A 17,068-nucleotide genomic window follows, 5' to 3' on the forward strand; every position below is an offset into this window, starting at 1 on the left:
TTTTTCCCGCTACAGCGTTTACCGAACAGGAAAAATATTTGTATAGCTTTGTAGAGCGGGCGATTTCAGACGCGGGGATACCTAATATGTATGTGTTTCACAGTTTTTAACTACTTTTATATGTGTTCTAGGGAAAGGGGGGGGGGATTTAAATTTTTAATCCTTTTTATTTGTTTTTATATATTTTTTTTTTTTACTTTTTTTAAACTTTTTTTTTGCATTTATTAGACCGCCTAGGGGTATTGACATGGGTGGGCGATGTCGTGGATTGTCAGAGCGGTGGGGGTCGGCAAACATGGCTGCTCCGGAGCGTTAAAGAGCGCCTCCTGGAGTATTGTTAAGGTGAGGGGCAAAGTGGTAAAGTATATGTATATGAGATTGTTTGGGGTTAGGGGCGAGGCTGTAGAGGGCAATAGGAATTTTGTGGCTTGCTATGGTCCAAAGTGTGTGAGATTGCAGAGATGGTGGTGTGAGTTTGGGTTTTGTGGGGGTCCTGGCACAAACGTATGTGCGCTATTGTGACGAAAAGTAGCCTATTGTTTAATCGGGTGTATTAACTATGTTTGTGGAAAATTTCAGCCGAATCCGTCGAGCGGTTTTTCCGTGATTGAGGAACAAACATCCGAACATGCAAACATCCAAACACACAAACCCACAAACTTTCACATTTATAATATTAATAGGATTTATCCCATACGGAGAACAGCGGAGCAGGGAAAGGAAATCTTAATGGATTATTTTCCCAACATTTTCCGTTCTAAAAAAAAAAAAAAAAAAAAAAAAAGATCAAAATCACCAGAACTTTTCCTGAATGGTATAAATCATAACGCCATTTTGTGGCAAGACCAGAAGTAGTAGGAGAATAGAGGATTAGGTGGCCGGCCTGATGAGGAAAGAAAGAAATAAGAAGCAGAAATAGAACATTCTCACAGATTTTACCAGACCTGGGAACTCCTGGACCACCACCAAGATTACATAGAGAAAAAAAAAAGTCACATGAAAACATAAAACATTTTATCTCTTCACATTCCTCCCCCTTATGAAGAAGCTTGTCCTTCTTCAGACAGCTTTCACTTCAGCACCATACCTAGACAAATGATGGACATAAAAGTCTATAAAGATATAAAGTATCTAGTATCGAAATAAAGTCTATATTGATCTTTGACAATTTTTTATTCATGTAATTTGATTTTTGATTTTACTTGGATTGATTATTTCAATTGAATAAATAGGAATTCCCCAATATAGTCCCTTCAATGGACTTTTTGCAAGAGAACGTGATCCAGTAATGTTGTTAAGCTGTGGAGAATTCTACTCTCTTACTTTGCCTTGAATATCCTTCAGAATGATTGAAAATAATGGGGTTTCCATTTGTAATCCTGGCCTTATTGCTTTATATTTAAAATCAGATCTTCCCTATACATATTTGGTTCTTATGCTTAATGTTCTTTCCTGTTTCAGTCACCTCTGCCGGACACTTCATTTGAAGATCTTTTTCAAGAGAGGAAAAGAAGTTGGCAGGAAATGGCAGAACCAATAGATGAAGGACACTGGATCTGCACTACAGACCTCATTCGTCATGAAGGAGCCAAAAAATTACCACGACTTTTACCACCGTCCATTAAAATGTATCTTTTTGTGCCAATGGAGCCCAAGACATTCGTGGACATTGACTCTCGGGCGATCAGCCCCTTTATGTCTGAGAGAACAGAACTAGAGGGGGTGACAGGCACTGAAGTGGATGAAGTGAAAAGAGAATTATATGGACAAAAAGACTTATTTGCACCCCAAGAAGAAGAAGTTTCTTTCCCGATTTCTGCAGAGTTAGAAATGCACCATAATTATATATTTTTTTCATAATAAAAACACGTTCTAAAAAGAATTTGTTCTCAGAGTGTCACTGTTTTAGGTTGAGAGAGAAATGTTTGAGCCTGAATGTATGTTCAGATCCAGTATTGAGGCCACCAGAAGGGGCAGGGGATGTAGAGCTTGGTTATTAAATCTGGGTATTTCTAAATCCAGAGACTTATCTGATGTTTCAGTAAAATTCTCACCATAATTCAGATGTTTTAGAAATAAGATCAAAATTTGGAAAGTGTAGCCCTCTTCTTATATGCATAGGATTGTTTTAATAAAGATCGCCCCTCTCCTACAGCTGATGCTCAGTATATTTGCTCCAGTCTCTCCCATTTGGCTTCCTTAGAGTATATTTAACTCCACAGCCCAAAACTGTGTTAATGACCAGGCCATATTTTACCAATCTCACATGTGTCACTTGCTTTGGTAATAACTTTTTGATAACTTAAAGCATCTCAGTGATTGAGATTATTTTTCATAACACCTTTTACTTCATGTCTGTTACATTTTGGCTGATTGTTTTGCCTTTGATTATATAGAAAATCGGAAATTTGTTGAAAATTTTGGGGGGGAAAAAATGCAGTTTTCAAAACTTGAAATGCATGCTTTGTATAAAAAGAAAAAAAAAAAAAACCCTCATACTACCCAAATGTCTTCACAAATATAATTAACCAAGTCTCTGCTTTTTTGCAATCAATATGTAATCCCCTTTCATTGTTTTCATATATTATAAGGCTTACAAGTCAAACAATAATTTTCAAGTTTTAAAGAATATCTCCAAGACATTTTTCAAGCCACCAGTTCAGTTCTAAAGGGGAACTTGAAAGGCCTAAGAAACACAAAGATGTGAGCTATAGATCCCCCTACAAAACTGAGAAATACAAGAAGGATGTGAAGGTCACTCAAATAGAGGAAATCAAATATAAACTTTGATATCAAAAGCTTAATACTATGTAAATAGAAAAGACTCTAAATAGTGTGTCTAGAGTCTAAAAGTAACAGAGTTGGAACTCAGATATATCGTCTCCACCTCTCAAAGACACCACAATAGGAGGAGCCTAGAATGTACTACTTCACTAAATAGTCAGAAAAACTCAATTTGTCTGGGAAAAAAAAAAAACAAAAAAACACTGGCCTATAGAGTATACACTACAGTGTGTGACAATTGTCTAATCCGGATAATAAATTTCCCCAAAATTCCCGAAATGTAAACCTTGTTATGTTAATCCCTCAGTAGCATTGCAATGTATATCAACTGTGAAACAAGGGTAATTCTAAATAATCCCATCCCACAAACCTCCAGCCATGCTCCAGTCTCTATACATATAACACCTAAATTAATGCCTACAATCAGACCTTGATCAATGAAAATAACCCAAAGGAGTTTATTTTAGGAAGTCCAATTTTTGACAAAAAAATAATTCTTTAGAAAATATCCATATTGTGTACAACAAAAACCTTGTACTTCAGGCCACAGACTATTCACCATGTCAACTCCACCATCACCGAGCTTGCTGTTTAATGGAAACCTTTTATACCTATAGACACTTCCCATAATCCTCTGCAGTTTTTGTTATAAAACACTGGAGTTGCTGCAGACTTGCCTCTTAGAGTAAGTTCACACAGGTTTTTTTTTTTTATTGGAACCTGAGGCAAGGGCTGCCTCAGGTTCCGATCCAAAAACCGGTTAGCGTTGACGTAAAGCTGGTGCACTGCACTGGTATCCAGCCGCGCACTCTGCTCTGGATTAGGCCCAATTAATGGTTGTAGTCCAGAGGAGGGAGTTTTTTTAGTCTGAATCGTGAGGCGACTCGGCCTGAAGAATGGGCACCTCGCTTTTTTTTCTGGGAGCCGGAAGAAACTGCTCCTGGAAAAAAAGACTTGAGCGGCTCCCATTGATTTCAATGGGAAATATCTTTTTTGGTCAGGGTTTTGAAGTGGATACGGCCTCAAAACCTGACCAAAAAAAAAAACCGTGTGAACTTACCATTATAAGGTCAGGGCAGACACCTGCAGTAGTGGAGCTGCACTAGGGTGTAAGTATAAAAAAAAAAAAAAAACTTTATAAATCCATTTTGTTATTGTGAACAGCTCCTTAGTTTTGGTACATTGTTCCCAGATGGAAAGACCAGAAATAGGAGAATAGAGGATTAGGTGGCCGGCCTAATGAGGAAAGAAAGAAAGAAATAAGAAGCAGAAATAGAACATTCTCACAGATTTTACCAGACCTGGGAACTCCTGGACCACCACCAAGATTACACCGAGAAAAATCACATGGAAACATAACAAAACATTTTCTCTCTTCACATTCCTCCCCCTTAAGAAGAAGCTTGTCCCCCTTCAGACAGCTTTCACTTCAGCACCATACCTAGACAAATGATCAACATTTTGGAGCTTCACCCCTCACCGATGTTCTCTCTCAAACTTAACTGGCTGTAATGCTAAATACTATGCGCGTATTACATTGAAAGCAATAGGGGAAATAAAAGCCTCCCATTGATTTGAATGGATAGCGCGTATATGCCGGCACACAGGCACCCATTTAAATCAATGGGAGCTGCTTGTTACACGCTCATTCTGACGAATTTTACAAAAAATTTTTTACAGTATTTGTTCAAAAGCTAAATCCCATTCTCTTGTCCATATCACTTCTCTCCTGTTCTTTTTAGTTAGGTCGGGTAAGGGAGCAGCTATGGTAGCAAAGTCTGGAATAAAACGTCTATAATCTCCAACAAGACCTAAAAATAATCTGTCCTTTCTCTTTGTGGCTGGAATAGTCACAGATTTAACGGCTTGTACTTTTGATATTTCTGGCCTTACTTTACCACTACCCACAATAAACCCAAGGTCAGTAGTGTAACTACCGCCATAGCAACAGAGGCAGCTGCCACAGGGCTCGGGACATTAGGGGCCCGGTGACAGCCGCTACCGCTGCTATCATTATACTCGTGAGTCTTTTTGGACCCCCGAGTATAATGATCGATGGCCTGGGAGAGGTAAGAAACATAGAAACATAAAAAACACTGCTACTTACCTCTCCACGATCCGGGCAGACTTAGGCCAGGGTCATGAGACGTCAGACGACTAGGCTGGTGTCCTGGGTCATGTGACGTCTGATGTAATTGAAGATGGACTATTTCGGAGCAGTCAGCGTAGGAGGTGGGAGATAGGTAAGGAACAAAGTTTTTTTTATGTTTTTCTCCCCCTGGATCTCTGATTATTATACTCTAGGGACCCCAGAGTATAATAATTGTTCATGGGTGTCCACAATGGGACATAATACTGTGTGCAGGAGCCACTATGGGGCATAATAGAGCGCGCAGGAATGCATATGGGGGGGGGGGGGGGACGTCATGTCAAAAGTTCGCCACGGGGCCCCGCCATTCTTAGTTATGCCACTGCCCAAGGTACTTTGGTTCTTTAAATCCAAAAGCACATTTACAGGGATTAATTGTGAAACCAGCCTTCCCAATTTCAGTTATCGCCTTTTCCAAGTGATACAAGTTCTCTTCTCATGATTTGCTAAAAAATGCAACATCTAAATAAGCAGCACTGTACTCCATATGATCCTGCAAGAGTAAGTCCATGGCTTTGAAAGGTGACTGGAGCCCCATAAAGACCAAATGGCATGTTTCTGAACTGATCCAAACCACTAGGCGTCACTAAAGCAGTTTTTTTTCTTTTGATTTTTTTATCAAGTGGAATTTGCCAATAACCCTTCCATAAATCTAGGGTAGAAATATATTCTGCACACCCCAATCCATCCATGAGCTAATCTATACGTGGCATTGGGTAATTGTCAAAACTAGAGATAGCATTAACCCTTTCACTGCCAAGAAATTTCGCACCTCCAGTAGCCAGAGCAATTTTCACAGTTTTGAGATGGACAAATCAAACCTAAATTGCAACATTAAAAAGGCATCCAAACGCCCCATAAGTATATTTTCTTAAAGACGACACCTGCAGCATTGTCAGAATGCCACTTGGTACTGTACACAAACAGGCACCTTCATACAATTTTGATTTAAAGTGGATGTTTTATGAAAAAAAAAATGCAAAAAAAAAAAAGTGTATATTACTTGCTAAAAGCAGAAACCGAACAATTATATGCACCAGACCTCCTAAAGAAAAAAAATAAAAAAAATAAAATAAGAGTTCAACATGTGCAGAGTGCATTCATATCACTATGGCCTACACCAGCATGCACGTGTCTTCAGAAAAACACCAGAACTGGAAGGAGCAGAAATCTGTAATCTGTGTAATGTAGGGATTACACACCACGAAAAGAAAGTGAACCCATAAACTATATATTATATATATAATATATATATATATATATATATATATATATATTTATATTTATTTATGTAGACCACCTGAAGATTACAAGTGTCTCATGGGTCATTGATAGCCACATTCACCTTCATGCAACTTTGTGACAATTTTCTGAAAAAAAAAAAAAAAAAAAAGCGCTAACACATATTTGCACCTAAAACTCATGTTCAATCTTACATTCATATACAAAATACATTTAAAATAATTGCTTAAGGTGTAGACAATGTGTATATACTATATGTACCGCAAACATCAGCTACAACAAGAGCACGGACTCCCAAAAACACTAATACAGAAGACAAGCAGGATTTTGCTGTTATTCACTAATATGTTAAACATCTATACTGCACCTACCAAACTGTGACTGACACCAAAATCTAACTTTGAGATTGCACAGCATACCGTATATAAAAACACCACTTAATGTTTCATATATACAACCACTTTCATGCAACATTGCGGCAAACATATTGCAGGCAAAAATTGCACAAAAATTCAAATTTGTCACTCAAGTGTGATTCAAGCAATCCCTTTCTGCAAACATGTACTTTTCCAAAAACGTTAATATGGGAGGAGTTCATACATACCACACACGTATATATACACAGTACATACTGTATATATACACATATTCATATATACATATCACACATTTACAGGTGCGAGTGTTACAGAAACGCAAAAAAAAAAACGCAGAAATGCACTAATCCATTTTGTACATGCAAATTAAATAGGACTTTACATAAAAATGTTATTTTCCATCCCCCTATAATAATTTTAGCAATCTATACATTCATCTCTAGTGATAATCGTTATTACTATTATTTTAATGTGTAACGGATATCACGAGAGACGTATTTTACTGTAGAAAGCTCAGGTATAGACAGGACAGGGATTGAGTGAGATGTAAACTTTATCCATGACTATGTGTTGTGTAAGTGTTTGGTGCGACTTTTTTTATGCTGCAAGCTGGACAACGGTAAATGTCTGGGTCACAGCGCTAATAAACCTCCTGGTTATATTTAGAGGGTATTACATAATAAAACCCCACTAGTAAAGCTTGGGGCGGGGGGGGGGATTATATTATAGCTGCATGCGATAGTGAGCACAAGTATAGAATGCTCTGATTGATGGGGGGGGGGGGGTAACAGGGACTGAAAGACCCTGCTACCCCCTCCTGTGGTCACATACAGGTTATGCACAGATTCAAGAATGCTTCTTTACCTCTGTGCATGCTGCAGGGCCCCTCATCCCTCTTTCCTCCTCTCCTTCCTGTTACAGTTCGTAAGATGCTTCCTTAGACAGGAGGGGGTGGGGCAATTTAGAGCCCTATATCTCAGAACTGGATGCAGATATCTTGATGGATTAAGCTTCATTTTAAAGATAAGAATCTCATCTTTAAAATTATACCACATTCTTCATGATAGTGCTTACAAATACGGAGTGATTCACTGTTGCAACGCTGACAAGAATTAAGATCTGCAGTTGGATCTCAATGCCAAATAGCGTTTTCAACAGTGAATCACTCTGAAACTATAAGTTCTATCATGAAGGCCTTGATATTTTAAAGATGAGATTCTCATCTTTAAAATGAATCTTAAACCACCAATATACCTGCATGTAGTCTTGAGAAATCGGCATTAGTATTAGTAGTACAGCAGTGCCACCCTGGGCACGTCCTTGGCAAGAAAGAGGTTAATTTTACGAAAATCTATGCAAAAATCTTACTTTACCATCTTTTTTCCCAACCATCACTACAGGTGATGACCAAGGACTTGGAGGGTTCAATAACTCCCAATTTAAGCATTACATTGCAGGTATTCGATAAGGTCTCTGCCTGATCGGCGCACGATCCCCAGTATTTATTGTATGAGAAACTAAAGAAACATGACCAGGTTTTCTTCCAAAAACATGTGAACTAGACCCAATAAGCTTCATGTCACAATGTTGCTCTTTAGATGGGGCAACACAGTGGCATTGAATCCAAGCCAGGAACAACATCTGCAAGGAGTTTGTATGTTCTCCCCGTGTTTGCATGAGTTTCTTCCCATTCTATAAAGACATACCAATAGGAAAACAAAAATGTACAGTTTGATCCCTGTATGGGGCTCACAATAAAAAAAATAAAAATGTAAAAAAAAAAGTTGCTCTTTAGATAACTTTGGATTCAGAGTCACCTCTGACCAGTGGGCACATACAGTATACTGAAGACTCTGCATCAATAGTACACGTAGTGTTATCTTTAGGACCAACCTCTGGTTCAACCCAATGTTTTAATAAATTCACATAGTAAACTTTTTTTGTTTTTTTTTATCTGGGGTTTCAATTTTAAAGTCAACAGGACCTGTTTGTCTAACCACTTTATATGGCCCTTTCCATCTGGCCAACAGCTTACTCTCACTACTAGGAAGCAAGAGAAGAACCTTATCTCCAACTTTAATTGACTTATTTTGGCATGTTGATCACATCATTTGTTTTGGTAAACTTTTGCCTTGTGGACATCATCATGAGCTACCTTAATTAATTTCAATAATCTCTCCCTCATTTTCAACACATGTTCTACCACATTTTTCTGATGACCATCTTTACCTTCCCATACCTCTTTAATAACATCCAAGAGTCCCCTGGGTCATCTCCCATATAACAATTCAAAAGGGCTAAACCCTGTAGACTCTTGTGGAACCTCAAGATGGGCAAATAACAGAAAGAGCAACCATTTGTCCCACAGTTTTGGATCATTATGTGCAAATTTCCCAAGCCTGTTTTTCAAGGTTTGGTGATACCATTCATTCAACCCATCAGTTTGTGGATGATAAGGGGTAGTCCTGAGGGGCTGTATACCAAGAAGCTTATAGACTTCTAACAGAAAGGAAGATGTAAAGTTACTCCCCTGATCAGTAAGGATATGCTTAGGTAACCCAACCCTGCTAAACATTCAACATTTCCTCAGCAACCCTTTTAGCAGTAACTGTGCGCATAGGTATGGCCTCAGGATACTTGGTACAGTAATCTACAATTGTAAGTATAAAACTGTTACCTTTGGAATTTTTTTCTAGTCAACCGATAATATCCATACCCACAGTATTAAATGGTTCATCAATTATTGGTAATGGTATAAGCTCTGCTTTGGGAGGAGCTGAAGCCGTGTACTGACATACTGGGCAACTACGACAGTAAGTGATCTCATCATAAACTCCAGGCCAAGAGAACAGATAGAGTACTCTAGCCAAAGTTTTTTTTGTTTTTTTTATATAAATGTCCAGCAACAGGAACATCATGCGCTAATTTCAAAATTTCTGATCTAAACCTCTTTGGCACAACTAACTGTTGCACTTGTTCTCCTGTTTTTGGGTGACTATACACTCTATATAAAATATTGTTTTCAACCAGATAATAGGATATAACCAGCTGATTACCAGTTTCTTCTACCACTTTACTGTTTGTTAAACCTTGTTCATACAATGCATACAAGCCAATGTCCTGTTTGTGTTCAAATGTAATATCAGTGTCCCACAAGTCAGCATTTTTATACTTGCCATCCAGGGAAAGTCTTCTCCTCTCCTAGAGACATCCCGTTGTCCTGGAACTCTGAGGCTTTAATGATGGCGGCTCCATGATGTCCTCATGAAATGGGAAAATATCCAAAGTCTCATCTCTCTTGTGTGCCTTTGCTTTAGCTCTGGTAGTCACAGCAGACAACTGGCTTTTCCCCATTAGCAAATCTTTGAATCCGGGTGTGGTTCTTCCAGGGATCACTGGTACTTGTAGTTCTGGAACAACTGCTGGCATGGTAAAACATTTCTCATCCAACTGCAGGTCAATATTTGATGTGGAGTATTTTTGTATATCTCTATGAACAAAAGTATCTGCCACTTTGGAAAAGTCCATCTTATGAGTTCGGTCCTTCTTTACCAAGCTTAGTTTACTGCCAGAATCCAGCAAAGCATCCACAGTCCGTCGATTAACCTGGATTGGCAGAATAAAGTCACTGCAAGCAAAAAAACGATCCAGATTTTTGGCTTTTAGTGCTTTTCATTGGGCAAAATTTAGCTATGTGTCCCTTTTCTTGGCAAATATAGCACATTTTTTCACTGGTGACAGTTTTTAATGGATTTCTGGACCTTTCCCTCCAGAGAGAAGTCTGCATGGTTTGGATGGGCCAGTTCCAGACCTGCTTTTTTTCTAGGAGAAAGTCCTCTGTCAAATAAATAGCTTTGTCAGCATTTTTTGATGTTTTTTTTAACCCAGGTAAGAACATCAGCTGGAAGAATTTGTAGACATTGTTCAAGTATGATTCACTGATCTGCTCAGTTGTCTTGGTGTCTGGTTTCATCCATTTCATGTATAAGTCTTGCAGGCGAGTAAAGACTTCTCCTGGACCATCAGTGTAGCTGTACTTGAGTTCTCTGAACCTCTGTCTGTAGGTTCCTTCACTGATGTCATATCACCTTAGAATAGTCTCTAACCAAGTCCTCATTAGTTGCATCATTCATGTTCATGTGGCTATGTGCCAGTTGGGCTTGTCCAGTAAGATATGGCGCCAGTCTTACCACCCACTGTTCCTTAGGCCACTGACAGGTATGTGCAATTCTTTCAAATGTAGTTAAATAGGCCTCAATATCATCTTGTGGAGAAAGTTTCCTCATGCAAGGGGCTCTCCAAGGAGACATAGCAACAGAAAGAGCTCCCTCCAGCGTTCATCCTGACGTTGCAATTCTTCAGAATTTCTCCTGGCTTCCTCCATTTGCCTTTTTCTGCTTGGATCTGCTGCACAGTTAACCATTTCATAAGCTCAGCAATGCTCTCTGGTAAAGTCTTTTCAGAAGGTTCAGCAACACTTGGAGTTAATGGCACAGCTGTGGCTCCTTGCACTTCTTCATCCTCCTCTATCAGTGCTCTGTCTGACACCTTGACTTTCCATATTCACCAGCTTGCTTGCAGCATTTCACTTTGCAGACTTAGTGGGCTGCTTTGCATTAATACACCAGGAACATGTCTTGTATATAACTCCCTTGTTTCTTTATGCTGGAGTACTTGCAGCAACACTCCGAAAATCATCCTGTTTCTGATATCCTATGTGAAACATAGGAATTCTCAAAAAAAAAAATCCAAAGGAGTTTATGTTAGGAAGACCAATTTCTGACAAAAAAATTAAACCTCTTTAGAAAATAGTCATAAACTTGCCTTTCAGGCTGCTGTAGTCTCACAGACTATTCACCATGTCAACTCCACCAACACCCAGCTTGCTGTCTAATGGAAACCTTTTATACCTGTAGACATTTCCCATAATCCTCTGCAGTTTTCTCTATAAAACCCTGGAGTTGCTGCAGATTTGTCTCTTATAAGGTCAAGGCAGACGCACCCTAGTGCAGCTCCACTACTGCAGGTAAGTATACAATACAGCACTTTCTATTTATTGTGAACAGTTTCTTAGTTTTGGTACATTGTTCCCAGATGGGAAGACCAGAAATAGTAGGAAAGTAGAGCATTAGGTGCCCGGGCCAATAAGGAAAGAAAGACATAAGAAGCAGGAATAGAACCTTCACACAGAGACTTTACCAGACCTGGGGACTCCTGGGCCACCACTAAGGTTACATAGAGGAAATCACATGTAAACCTAAAACAACATTTTACCTCTTCACAAGCTCCATACACATAAATATGAACATATTACAGGTTTCATAACATGGTGACAATGTATTTTTTATTTTGCAAAGTTTTACATTTTCTTAAAAGGTATCAAACCATTATGCTGTATTCACACATCAGTATGGGAGCGTTCACACTACCGTCGGTGTCCGCTCCTAGTGTCCGCTCAAAATCTGGCACGGACATTAGGAGCGGACACTAGCTGTGTCCGTGACACCTGTCATTCACTTAAATGGGCATCGGGTGTGTTCTTTTGCACTCCGTGCCCTTCCTTCCCTGTCTGCAAGTGAAGATGTCCGACTTCTCAAGCGGACAGAAAAACCCAACATGCAGGGTTCTTCTGTCCGCTTGAGAAGTCGGACATCTTCACTTGCGGACAGGGAAGGAAGGGCACGGAGTGCAAAAGAACACACCCGATGCCCATTTAAGTGAATGACAGGTGTCACGGACACAGCTAGTGTCCGCTCCTAATGTCCGTGCCAGATTTTGAGCGGACACTAGGAGCGGACACCGACGGTAGTGAGAACGCCCCCTATGCCATCCGTCCGTTTGAATTCAGTTTGCCACTTCAAAACGGACTGATGTACATACTGATTGTATACGGACACCTTTTTATGCTGATAGCAAACATTCTCTGTCCCCTAGAGGACAGATAAGGGGATTACAAGTAGCAATTGTAAACAAAGTAAAGATAAGAAGGACATAAGGACATTTATAATATCATCTTATCTTTACTTTGTTTACAATTGCTACCTGTAATCCCCTTATCTGTCCTCTAGGGGACAGAGAACGTTTGCTATCAGCATAAAAAGGTCTCAGTATGCAATCCGTATGTGCATCAGTCCGTTTTGAAGTGTCAAACTGAATTCAAAGGGACGGATGGCATACTGATGTGTGAACATACCCTTACAAATGCTATATAAATGTTGTATTGCCGTGCTCATACTAACATGTCATTTTTTTTGCCGTATAGTGAATGTCATAAAAACTGAGCCCATAAGAAATTGCCACAAATGTATTTCTTTTCCATTTCCACCTCATTCAGAATTTTATCGCAGTTGGCCAGTACATTGTACAGAATTTTGAATGTTGCCTTTACAAAGTACAATTTGTCCTGAAAATAATTGGCCATGATTTGGCTCTGTTAACTAAAAAATGAGTTATAGCTCTTGGAATGGGGAGAAGAAATAATGGAAGTTAAAAAAAACTTTTTTTTTTTTTAATGTAGATTGAGCTCCATATAGGGATCACAATGTACTTTTTTTTCCTATCAGAATGTCTTTGTAGTATGGGAGGAAATCCAGGCAAACACAGGGGGAACATACAAACTCCTTGCTGATATTATTCCTGGCGGGATTCAAACCCAGGACTCCAGCGCTGCAAGGCTGCAGTGCTAACCAGTGAGCCACCGTGTTGCCCCAAAAAACAAAATTTGTCTGAGGCATGAAAGGGTTAAAGTATTATAGAATTACTATACATTATATTATCTAAAAAATAGCTTTTTTTCAGGACCCAGCCTGGACCAATTAGCCACTATAGCAAGCCATAAAAATAATGACCTAAAATGTTGATTTGATATTAATTTACTCATATGCGTTCTTATTATGATTCTGCCTTTAGAGTTTTCGCTCAATAATATTTACTTAATATGTTCCCCTAATACCAAAAAAATCCCCCTGAGCTCCATTTCAGGAGTAGAGATGAGCGAGTACTGTTCGGATCAGCCGATCCGAACAGCACGCTCGCATAGAAATGAATGAACGTGGGGGGTTAAGTGGCCGGCCGCCGTCAAAGCGGAAGTACCAGGTGCATCCATTCATTTCTATGGCGCGTGCTGTTCGGATCGGCTGATCCAAACAGTACTCGCTCATCTCTATTCAGGAGAAGTCTGTGACTCCTGGCTATCTTCATAGCTCTCATTGTTTTAGAATTTTGTGACAAATTAGATTTTCTTTTTCCCGGCATATTTAAAATAGGCAAACTGCCAATTTGGAATAAAGGTGTTTTCCCATCCAGTGTGTCAGCACTGCCTGGAGCAGATCAGATAATATGCAAAAGCATAGACATACTGGACTGAGGGTTAGCGGAGTGTCTACATAGAGAGATAACACACCAGGCTTCATCAGCAACCTCCAATTAACTGAGATAAGCTGCTGTCAAGAGCAGTTTAATATAGTAAACAAACAATAATATAGTATAATATAGTGAACATAAATTCATAACAGTAATGAAGCCATATCATTTACCAGGATAAAAAGTATCCTATGTGTTAATCAAGGTTACTAACTATCTGTGCCAAATTTCATCCAAATCTGTTCAGCTGTTTTTGCGTGATCGAGGAACAAGCATCCAAATTTTCACATTTATAATATTAGTAGGATTAGTAGGATAGGATTTTCCTTTTCATTCTCCTTTTCTTTAATTTTTATGCCATACCTCTTGAGGTTTTCAGCTTACTTTAACCCCTTCCCACCGATGGCATGTAATAATGTGACTCCATACATGCAAATAGCATTAAGCATGGGCCAAACATCAATGCATGAGCTCAGAGTATACAGTGTAAAAATAAAAAAAACTTAAAAAAATACAAAAACTACAAATGAATACAAAAACACTAAAGCAAACAAACCTCACATAGATCCATCTGAGTGGAACAAAACCCCTCCAGAAACCCCAAACAAGACCCCGTATGAATACACCCATTTGTAATATAAACTAATCAACCACCAAAACCAAAAAATTTATATTCAGGAGAGTTGGCCACTGTATTGTTTATAAGGGGTGGCAATGGGACCAATAAAATCTGCATTTGTTTGCTATTCTCAGAAGCCTAGAACTACTTATTGCTTCCTATCATCAGGCCAGATGGAGAACAATTCTGGAATAATCTTGGATCAGGTAAGTGACAACATTTACTGAATTCTTACACATTTCTACTTGTCTCCTACCCAATTTACTGTATGTTTCAGTAGCTTCATCACCAGGTATTGTATACATTGGATTTCTTATTGCTTTATGACCTGGTCAAGATTTTAAAACTAGAGATGAGCGAAGAGTAAAATGTTCGAGGTTCGATATTTGTTTTGAGTAGCCCCTCAATATTCGACTACTTGAATCTAATATCGAACCCTATTATAGTCTATGGGGGGAAAATGCTCGTTTCAGGGGTAGGCAACATTCTATCAAATTATACTTACCAAGTCCACGAGTGAGGGTCGGGCTGGATCCTCCGAGAAGTCTTCTCCGTGTAGCGTCCCCACGGCGTCTTCCGGCTCTGAATTCACTCTGCCAGGCATCGGGCCTGGGCAGAGCCGACTGCGCATGTCTGCACTACAAGCGGGCATGCGCAGTCGGCTCTGCCCAGGTCCAATTCCTGTCAGAGTGAATTCAGATCCGGAAGACGCCGCGGGGAAGCTGCACGGAGAAGACTTTCAAAGGTAGGAGAAGAACCAGCGTTGATTGGCCGACTGTATAGCATTCGGTCAATCAATGCTGGTTCTGCATCGAACTTTTACATTTGAATAGTGAGTAATACTCGATCGAGTGCGAGTATATCGAATACCTACTCGATCGAACACTACTCGCTCATCTCTATTTAAAACCTAATTCTTTTTCAATTTATTGTATTTCATTTAGGAATCACCGGTAAGAGTTGACTTAATTTTTCTCAGAAGCTGATCGTCTTTTATTAAATAGCACAATATGCCTAATTTAGAGAAGTAAAGCCTAGATCGATCTTTGACAATCGTTTCTTCATTTTATTTTGATTTTTGAATTTACTTGGATTGATTATTGCAATTGAATAAATAGGAATTCCCCAATATAGTTCCTTCAATGGACGTTTTGCAAGAGAATGTGATCCAGTAATGTTGTTAAGCTGTGGAGAATTCTACTCTCTTACTTTGCCTTACATAACCATGAGAATGTCAGCTCTGATGGGAAATAATGGGGTTTCCATTTGTAATCCTGGCCTTATTGCTTTATATTCAAAATCAGATCTTCCCTATACATATTTGGTTCTTATGCTTAATGTTCTTTTCTGTTTTAGACAATTCTGCCGGACAATTATTGTGAAAATCTTCCTAAAGAGAAGAAAAGTTGTTAGGAAATGGCAGAACCAATAGAGGAAGGTTACTGGATCTGCACTACAGACCTCCTTCAATCTGAAGGAGCAATAAAACGACCAAGACTTTTGCCACTATCCATAAAAATGTATGCGTTTGTGCCAAAGGAGCCAAAGAAATCCAAGGACATTGACTTTCGGGCCATCAACCACTTTGTTTGAGACAACAGAAGGAGAGGAGATGAATAGCACAAGTGGGTGAAACAAGAAAAACGGATGATATGGCCAAAGAGAAATATATACACCCAAAGAAGAAATTTCATCTCAGATTTCTGCAGAGTTAGAAATGCCCCCTATTCAGTATGTTTTTTTTTTTTTTTTTTTTTTTTTTTTTTTTTTTATAATAGATACATTTTAAAAAGAATTTGTTCTCAGTGTCACTGTTTTAGGTTGAGAGGAATGTATGGGGTCTGTGTGCTTTCATTGCTCACCAATTGTCAATGCGTTCGGTATTCTGTTCGGGGGGACCCCAAGTGGACTACCCAAACAGAATATCGAACACAGATGTGAATCAGGCTTAAGAGGCCTCCTGCACACAAATGACATAGATGTGGTTATCACTAGAGATGAGTGAACTGTAAAAGGTTTGTTTTGAATAGCCGTTCAATATTTAACTATTCGAACGAATATCGAACCCCATTATAGTCTATGGGGAAAAATGCTTTGTTTCAGGGGATCCCACCATTTGACTCAGGAGAGTCACCAAGTCCACTATGACACCCTAGGAAATGATGCCAACACCCTGGAATGCAACTGGGACAGCAGGGGAAGCAGGTCTGGGGGCATCTAGCAAGCCCAAGTCACTGTATCATGTTGTGATCCCTGTTAGCTTGCGATTTGCGGGAGCTGACGTTTTTCCATAGGAATACATTGACCAGCGTTGATTGGCCGAATGCCATACAGAGTACAGCATTCGGCCAATCAACGCTGGTTCTGCCGGAGGCTCGTCTGTGAGGAGGCGGAGTCTAATATTGGACCAGAATGGAGACTGCTGTGGACCGATCTAAGACTGTGCCTCCACCGGCAGAACCAGCATTGATTGGCCGAATGCTATACTCTGTATGGCATTCGGCCAATCAACGCTGGTCAATGCATTGCTATGCC

This window comes from Leptodactylus fuscus, chromosome 7 (assembly GCF_031893055.1).
Source record: "Leptodactylus fuscus isolate aLepFus1 chromosome 7, aLepFus1.hap2, whole genome shotgun sequence".
NCBI lineage: Eukaryota > Metazoa > Chordata > Amphibia > Anura > Leptodactylidae > Leptodactylus > Leptodactylus fuscus.